Consider the following 8745-nt stretch of genomic DNA (forward strand, 5'->3'; position numbering starts at 1 on the left):
GCCAAGATCACGCCATTGCACTCCAGCCTGGGTAACAAGAGAAAAACCCCTCAAAAAAAAAAAAAAAAAAAAAAGAGAGAGAGAGGGAGAATTATACACAGAAACTTTTCAACTTACAATGCCATTACATCTGGATAAACCCATCCTAGTTAAACTTAGGGTAGGTTCCCTTTGATCTCAAGCTCATGGCTGATTAAATGATGCATAGTACATGCTCCCTTCCTCTTACTCCCTGTGCCTGGTTGTCATTACTCCTCAAAAGTAGTCAAATTTCTGGCCCTCAACACCTTTGCCATAGAGCCCCATAGTTTGCAGATACACATTCCCCCCAGTAGTCTGCCGTGATTCTTGGCATTACTCGATCTTCACTGAGAGTCATGTGCAAGCAACAATCCATCTTACTAAGAAATGACTTGAGTAGGCCAGGCGCAGTGGCTCATGCCTGTAATCCCAGCACTTTGGGAGGCTGAGGCAGGTGGATCACCAGGTCAAGAGATTGAGACCAGCCTGGCCAAAATGATGAAACCCCATCTCTACCAAAAATACAAAACTTAGCTGGGCATGGTGGCAGGCACCTGTAATCCCAGCTACTCGAGAGGCTGAGGCAGGAGAATCACTTGAACTCAGGAGGCAGAGGTTGCGGTGAGCTGAGATCACGCCACTGCACTCCAGCCTAGCAACAGAGTAAGACTCTGTCTCAAAAAAAAAAAAAAGAAAGAAAGAAAAGAAATGACTTGAGTAAGGTCATGCTTATCCACATTTAAAAAGGTTAGGAATGACTTCAAATGTGAATGTAGGGATCTGCCACCCTTTGATGCAATTTGTACAAAGATTTGCTCTTTATCACCAGTCAGGGTAACCAATCTCTAAATTTCTTCCTCACCAAAAAAGGAAGGACTTTCTAATATCAGAATGAGGCAAAATGGTATAGGCATAATAAGTGTTCATTTGTGAGCTACACACACCTAGGTTTGAAGTCCAACTCCAGTGCTAACTAGGTCTGTCACCGCCTGGGGAAATCTAATTGAATTTTCTGGGCCTCAGTTTATTCATTTGTGAAAAAAGAGCAGTGTGACCTGCATCATAGTGTGATAGTTATCATAAAGCTGTTAGGAGAGTTACATGAGAAAATGTATGTAAAGCACCCAGCACACAATCCCTGCGCATAGTGGTAGCTATTATTATGGATTCTAACTCCCAGGTAATCATGGATCTTAGGAAAGGAAGTATTCAAGGGTGATCTTTCCATGGGTTTCCTTTAGCTTTAAGTAGTATCTTATGCTCTTAGTCTACAAGAAAGCTTTTGCTGAGTTTTGTCATCAAAGCTGAGGTTGGAAATAGAAGGTCCATGGACCAGGATAAGGGTTGAGTCTTTCTCCCAGCTCTGATGGGACAGTATTTCCTGACTGCCTTCGGGAATTTGTATGTCCACAAATGGACCTTGAGAATTCAAAAACAAGACAAGACTTGGAATGCTAATAAGAGATAACAAGACATCATCAGTCCCTGAGGAAAATGAAGTGCTTTAATGTATTGGTGGCATGAAAGGGAATCTAGATGCTCTGAAGCTACAGAGAAGACTTCAGTGCAGGTTACCCAGGGTACAAGGCAGTAGTGATGGCCGTAAAATATCTGCTCACTTCCACCTCTGCCATCCCTGTGTTAAAGCAAATAAGGAGGCCATTAGCCGAGGTTGTCTCCGTAACCAGAGTGACTACATAAGCAAGCCAAACTCCAATTCAGTAAACAATAAAATGAAACTAGAGATTTCACCAATCAGGAACCACCAACTCACCTCTAACTAGGGTCTTCCCACTCTAATAAAACATATTTTCTTAGTTTTCCTTCCACTTTCAGTCTATAAAAGCTCACTGTCCTTGCTGCTGCAGCAGAGGTCTCTTAACCTCTTCTGGTTTTGAGCACTGCCCAATTCATGAATGGTTCTTTGCTCAAATAAACTGTTTGCATATTACAGATGTAATACTCATATTACATATTACAAATATAACTGTTACATTTATTTTGCCTAAAGTTTTTCTTTTAACACCTCCTGCCTTCTTCCTTTGCATAGCTGCTCTACTCCACCTGTTCTGGAATATTAACACACCCAAGGCCGTCCTCAGTACACAAATGCCTTCTGCAGCCTACATGTATACAGCACGGGGTCCTTGAAGAACAGCTCAACCAACACACCCAACACACGATGGCACTGATTACTTGGCCACAAGTGACAGGGACCTTTAAAGGCACTCATGCCATTTGCAGATATGAGTATTCGAATATAGATTCACTGATCCAGAATCTACTTCCCCTTGACTTCTACCTTTAAAATCTAGTGCCAGGACTAATAAGCTTCTTAAAGATGTACATTCACAATAAGCTGTCCTTTCAATCCATGTATATTATAGTACTAACAGCTAACATTTCTTGAAGGCCAACCATGAGCCACACCTCACAGGCAGGAAGGCACAACATAGTGTTTCTTAAACTTGCCAGATCCTCATATCATCCAGGGTGCCTGTTGCATCCACTGCTCCCCAGGCTCCACCCCAGCTAAATTGAATCAGAATCTGAGACAGGGCCTGGGAACTGCTCTTTTAACAGGAATCTCAGGTGATTCTTAGGATCAGGCAAAGTGAGGACCAATGGCATAGTGGTTAAGGTGTGAGGTCCGTGATCTGATTCTACCATTTACATATTTTATGGCTTCAGATAACTTAACCTCAGTTATATATCTGGGATTTCAGAGTACTGACAGCATCTGCCTATAGGGTATTCAGAGGAATAAATGAGATAATGGTCATTAACCACTTAGCCTAATTCCTGGCACACAGCAAGCTCTCAACAGTATCACCAACATCACTGATCTGAATGGCCCTATAAAAGTATCATCCCTATGATTTTTGCTCAGTGCCACACAATTAGCAATTAAAGTGCCTGAGACCAGGATTTAAACTCACACCTGACCATCTCCAAAGCGTTAAGCACCTGCACAGCAACTTCTCAGAAGCCTTCGCAGCAAGGGAAAGAGAAATTAAATGGGCGGAGGGCCCAGTGGCATAGAACAATCCATATATTCAGGTCCTAGCTCCAAATTCATGTCTGAATTCAGCTCATGTTGCATTCTTAGGAGCAGCCATTAGGCACATGATACACCCAGAAAGATGCCCCCAAGCCCTATGTATTAAAGAAGGAAAGTCTGACTTGGACTTACTCTTGTATCTGCTTCGGCTCCTCTTCTGCACAATATACACACCTACCCTCCTTTGGGAACCATCCAGAATCCCCACTCTTTCTCCAGCTCTGCCCAAGGAGTTCCTCTCCTGGGAGGCAGATCAGGTACAGACTTTAAGAGTCTGGCCTGGAGAACAGGGAAGACCTAAGCTTCATTTCCCAATTATAAGGCCTCTCATAGTTACTTCACTTCCTGAGACCTTCTCTCAATGGGTCCTAGGCTCATTTGCAATAATGCTGTAGGCAGAGTGCACAGCTCACTGGTCAACTAATCAATAACGCTAGGCCTCAGCCTACCACCTATCCTTTCTCTGAATTCTCCCAACCTAACCTAATATTTCAGTTAAAGTGGGGCCACCTGTGACTCATACTTTATACAGAGCTTGTTTTATGAGCCCTCATTCATTTGTTCACACAAATATGCCCCAAATACAGATGAAACCAAAATAAACAGGGCCCAGCTCCTGCTACTGAGGCTTAGAGAAAGACCATAAACTAGAAGGTGGAAAATTATGTAAAGCATTAAAAACTAAGGGCTGAGGTGGTGCCAACTGTACTACAGGAAGTCAGAAGAGGTAAAGTTCGTCCTGCGTTTTGCAGTTTAAACAGGAGTTCACCAAGCAGGGCAAGGCATGCCCAACAGAGAGAATACCAGTGCAAAGGCTCATTCAGGAAAGCAGCCATTGTGTTCAGGAATGGTGAGCAGCTGTGGGGTAGGGGAGGGTATGAGGGCCGCAGTGATGAGAAATGGTTTTCAACTGGATATCTGCTCCAGACAGGTATTTCTAGTCCTAATTTATCCTGCAAGCAACTCGGACTGGCGGAGGTTTTCTAAGCAAGCAAGTAACATTATTAGATTGTTTTCTCTAAACTCAGTGGTGAGCTCCCAGCACTAAAAAGGAGCTTTGATGGGGCATGAAGAGGTGAAGAGGGGCCATTTCAGTGAATAGAGGACAGGGTGCCAGAGACCGTCTTTCCTCACTCCTGGTCTGGCCTGCAGCCCCACCATCCACCCCACTAACCCCTGGCTCAGCAGATAGTGAACTCTGGTCAAGTCCCTGGAACACCAGGCTCCAGAAGCTGTTAACAGAGTAAAGGGGAGACAGAGAGGAGAGGAGGGGGAACCAACTGCAGAGATAAACTGAGGAGTCAGAGAAATATGATGCCGTGTCTAGTGGCTCATGCACTTCCAGCTAGATGGACTATGTTCAAATTCCACTTCTACCCTTTACTACCTGCCATGACCTTGAGTAATTCACTTAACCTCTCTCAGACTGTTGTTTTCTTTTTTTTTTTTTGAGACGAAGTCTTGCTCTGTCGCCCAGGCTGAAGCACAGTGGCGCAATCTCTGCTCACTGTAACTTCCGCCTCCCAGGTTCAAGCAATTCTCCTGCCTCAGTCTCCCAAGTAGCTGGAATTAGACATGCACCACCACGCCCAGCTAATTTTTGTACTTTTAGTAGAGACGGGGTTTCACCATGTTGGCCAGCCTGGTCTCAAACTCCTGACCTCAGGTGATCCACCCACCTCGGCCTCCCAAAGTGCTGGGATTACGGGCGTGAGCCACCACACCTGGTCGAGACTGTTTTCTTATTAAGTGGCAATAACAAGTCCCATTCACTTCAAAGGCTTGTTCTGAAAATTAAAACTGATTTATTTCAGGTGATGAGGATAGTGACCACTGCAGGGAATAATGGCTCTCCAAATGTTATTAAACTAATTCTTAGTATCTTCATTTTTATCTTATGTGTCTCTTATATGATGTGACAAAATCCCTCAGGCTAAAAGATCTTCAAATATAGCAGGCCCATGGAGACTTGAGATGGAATTAGCCCTCCTGAGACGCTCCCAGTGCTGCTGTGTCTCCTACGTGAAACTCTAATCAGTTCCTTCCAAGTTGCTTTCTGCCCTCCTTGGCTGCTTGCAGTTTCTGGAAGATCACATTTCCCACCTGACCCAGTGGGCCCAGGGGAGCTGTGGACCTTGTAGCTCAGGGTTTTTCAGAGGTTTCACATGACAACCTGGCAGGGTGCAGCTGTTCCCGGCAAGGGTATTAATAATACAGGCCTTTTTCCGCAAACTCTGGCAAACAGTCTAAAATGACAAGTGAAAACACTGAGTCCAAATTCTCACTGGGGCTTAGGGCAGAGGAAGCCAAAACAGCTCGCCTTTATCAAGGCTAAATCGCGGAACTAAATCAGAGTTCTGCTAGGGGTGGTGGCTGAGGAAAACCACTGGTGATAAAAGCAAAGAAGTGGAGGAGGAACCATAGGGGAGGGAGCCACGGCCACAACCCTTATGGAATAAACTATCTCGCCTAGGGCAGTTTCAGCAGAAGGTTTCAGAGACCGCGGGAACAGAAAGAAAGAAGTCCATTCGCCTTGCTGGCTGAGGAGCAAATTGGGCCATGGATTTCATCTCAGCAATAGCCAATAAATGCAGCAACTGCTATACTCTGAGATGTCTAGCACAGGAGACTTTATAAAGAACAAGCCAATCTAACCTCACCAGCAAGTGACAGATGGAGAAGGTCTTGGCAGAATTTTTGTCCTTTGTCCATATTGTATGAGCACCTAAAACAGTGCCTGGTATTAAAGCCCTCAGTAAATATGAGTGACTGAAGAAATACGTGTGTGGGGAGAGAATATAAATCAGCAGCTCCAGTTAGTAACTGTACAGAGGTAAGCAAGCCATCCGGTCTCTAGGAGCCTCTATTTCTTCATCAGGAAAATGGGGTAATGACACTTACCTTGAAAGCTTCTTATAAGAATTAAGGCCAGGCACAGTGGCTCATGCCTGTAATCCCAGCACTTTGGGAAGCTGAAGTGGGAGGATTAGGCAGCTGAGGTCAGGAATTCAAGACCAGCCTGGCCAATATGGTGAAACCTGTCTTTAACAAAAATGTAAACAATTAGCCAGGTATGGTGGCACATGCCTGGAACCTCAGCTACTCAAGAGGCTGAAGCAGGAGAATCGTTTGAACCTGGGAAGTAGAGGTTGCAGTGAGCCGAGATCATGCCGCTACACTCCAGTCTGGGTGAAAAAGCGAGATGCTATCAAAAAAAAAAAAAAAAAAAAAGAATTAAATAAAATGATGTATGTAAAAACCTCTAAAACAATGCATGGTAGAAAGTAGGCACTCAATAAATGGACTTTAATTTTCAGCTACAAATTAGACCTCAATCTTCAGCTATAAATCAGACCTCGCCTGTCAACTCTGTATTTCCAACTCTTATGGACAAGGGGAAGGTGGCAGGGGCGGTGGATGAAAACGGAGTGTAAACCAACTGAAGGTGATAAATCAAAGGAAAGCAAAGGAAGACCCACAAGGTCACACCTCCCCGTCAAGTACTCTGCTGGGTCTCAGAATTCTCAGTGGTAGAATGCAGGAAGGTGGATCTGTGGTCTTCAAACTGCGCAGAACTCCAGCAAGCCCATGGAGACCCTGAGGGGTTGCCTTGGGGTGGGAAAGAAGGAGACCAGTGGGCCCCAAGCAGTATCAGGCAGCTTTCTATGGGAGGCTGTCCTCAGAAGGGACAGTCCCACCCTTGGTCCAGCCTATGTAATCTAATGCTTTCTCCGAGGTCCCCAGTTTCCCCCAGGGCCAGGATTGGGGTAAGGGAGGTGCCTAGGATGCAAAACTGAAGGAGGTGAACATTCTCAGGCCCACGCAAGTGCGAGATTGGCACCTGGGTGGGGCACCCAGCTAGCCTCAACCTAGTCCCAATCCTGAGTCCCCCAGCCCTCCTTCAGTGCCAGCCTCACTCCTGTGGCATTTGGCACCACCGGCCACCCTCTCTGGGAGTCTCTCTCCACTGCCTGCCCTGGCACTGTCTGTCATGGGTACAGCGTTCTGTTGCTCTCCATCTCTCTCACTGGATTCTCTCCTTCCTCCTGGGCAAGAGAAGTAGAACAAGGGAAGACCCACTTCCCATGTTGGCCAGGCTAGTTTTGAACTTCTGACCTCAAGTGATCTGCCCACCTCAGCTTCCCGAAGTGCTGGGATTACAGGCATGAGCCACCGCACCCGGCCTTAATTTTTATAAGAACCTTTCAAAGTAAGTGTCATTAGCCAATTTTGCTGATGAAGAAATAGAGCCTCCTGGAGACCGAAGAATTGGAAATAGAGTTGATAGTCGAGGTCTGATTTATAGCTGAAGATTGAGGTCTAATGTGTAGCTCAAGATTGAAGTCCATTTATTGAGTGCCTACTTCTACCAAGCATGGTTTTAGAGGTCTTTCCATATATCATTTTATTTAATTCTGAGTAGAACAAGAGGGAAGAAGTGGATGGGAAAGTACACAGAGGCCGGGGAGAACACGCTGTGAGGAAGCTTCGTTTGTGGACAGGCAGAGGGAGCGTGGTGGAAGGGCGACAGGCAGATGGACAGGCAGGTACAGACCTCAGGGACAGAGAAGACTCACTCCCCATCACCTGGCAGAACTTTCTCTCCAGGCATGTCTTTCCCTGCCTCATTGCCTCGTCCAAGTCAGGCCCACATCATCTAACACTAGAACCCTCCCCACAGTCTCCTAACCTGCCAGCTTCTTACCTCTTCACAAAGGATGAATCTCCTGAAGTCCAGCTCTGAATAATAAAGCTCCTCCTCAGAGACCTAAATAGCATCTTCCAGATTTACTCCATTAAGTGCAAATTGCCTCAGTCTAGTACACAAGACCATGCTCCCATCCACTCCCCAGCCTCCAAGCAACACCCACCGTGCACACAGCACCGCTTCCCTGGATTCACCCTGGCCAAAGGCCCTGACTTTGCCTGCACCCTTTCCTCCCTCAGCACACCCTTGCCCCAATTCCACCTGTCAAATCTTTGCACTGTAAACAGCACACCCACTCTCCTCTCTTCCAAGATTCTGCATCCAGACCTGCCAAAGCCTGAAGCTATTTGCAGATGTTGGCGAGTACACTTCTCTCTGTCGGCTCCATCAATAATTCACTGCATTGCCAGGTATCGCAAAAGCAAGGCCTTTGCCTTGCCTTCAAATCAGAGCCACAGGGTAGAAAGCAGGAACCTGCCCTGTGGTTGCCATGAACCCCCTCTGAGCAGGCAAGTTAGGTGACATGTAATGATGTCCCTTCAGTGGGGAGTTGGTCAGCCACGGCGAAGCAGCCACCGCCAGTTGTTTTATTTCTTGATTCCCTTCTGCACCTCGCGCTGCTGTGGGTCCGGCAGGCTCTCAGTAAATACTAATTGAATTAATTAATTAACTAGCTCTTCCTGCTGGGAGCACAGAACTAATTCCATTAAAAACAAAAATCATTCTCCTGCCTTTTGCATCTAAAGCTGACTTCACCAACGATGGAAATGTTCTATAACTGGATTGTGGTGACAGTTGCACTACTCAATAAGTTTACTAAAAAAAAAAATCACTGAATTGGCCAGGTGCAGTGGCTATACCCCTAATCCCAGCACTTTGGGAGGCCGAGGCCGGCGGATCACAAGGTCAGGAGATGGAGACCATCCTGGCTAACATGGTGAAACCCTGTCTCTAC

At 46.0% G+C, this 8745-nt stretch overlaps 1 protein-coding gene across 11 annotated transcripts in view; it reads right to left on the minus strand.

Moving 5' to 3' along the window:
- The window catches only part of ST6GAL1 (ST6 beta-galactoside alpha-2,6-sialyltransferase 1), a 160609-nt gene that overhangs the window by 107089 nt on the left and 44775 nt on the right, over positions 1-8745 (minus strand). Inside the window, exon 1 of one of the 11 annotated variants that reach the window (XM_032298306.1) lies at positions 7954-8637. The exons of the other annotated variants lie outside the window; for them this stretch is intronic. The gene's annotated coding sequence lies outside the window, so the exon portion shown is untranslated. Of the gene's footprint in view, positions 1-7953; positions 8638-8745 lie in introns of those variants that run through there. 11 annotated transcript variants of the gene reach the window in all.

Source organism: Sapajus apella, unplaced genomic scaffold (assembly GCF_009761245.1).
Source record: "Sapajus apella isolate SASKATOON/1434 unplaced genomic scaffold, GSC_monkey_1.0 scaffold38, whole genome shotgun sequence".
Lineage (NCBI taxonomy): Eukaryota > Metazoa > Chordata > Mammalia > Primates > Cebidae > Sapajus > Sapajus apella.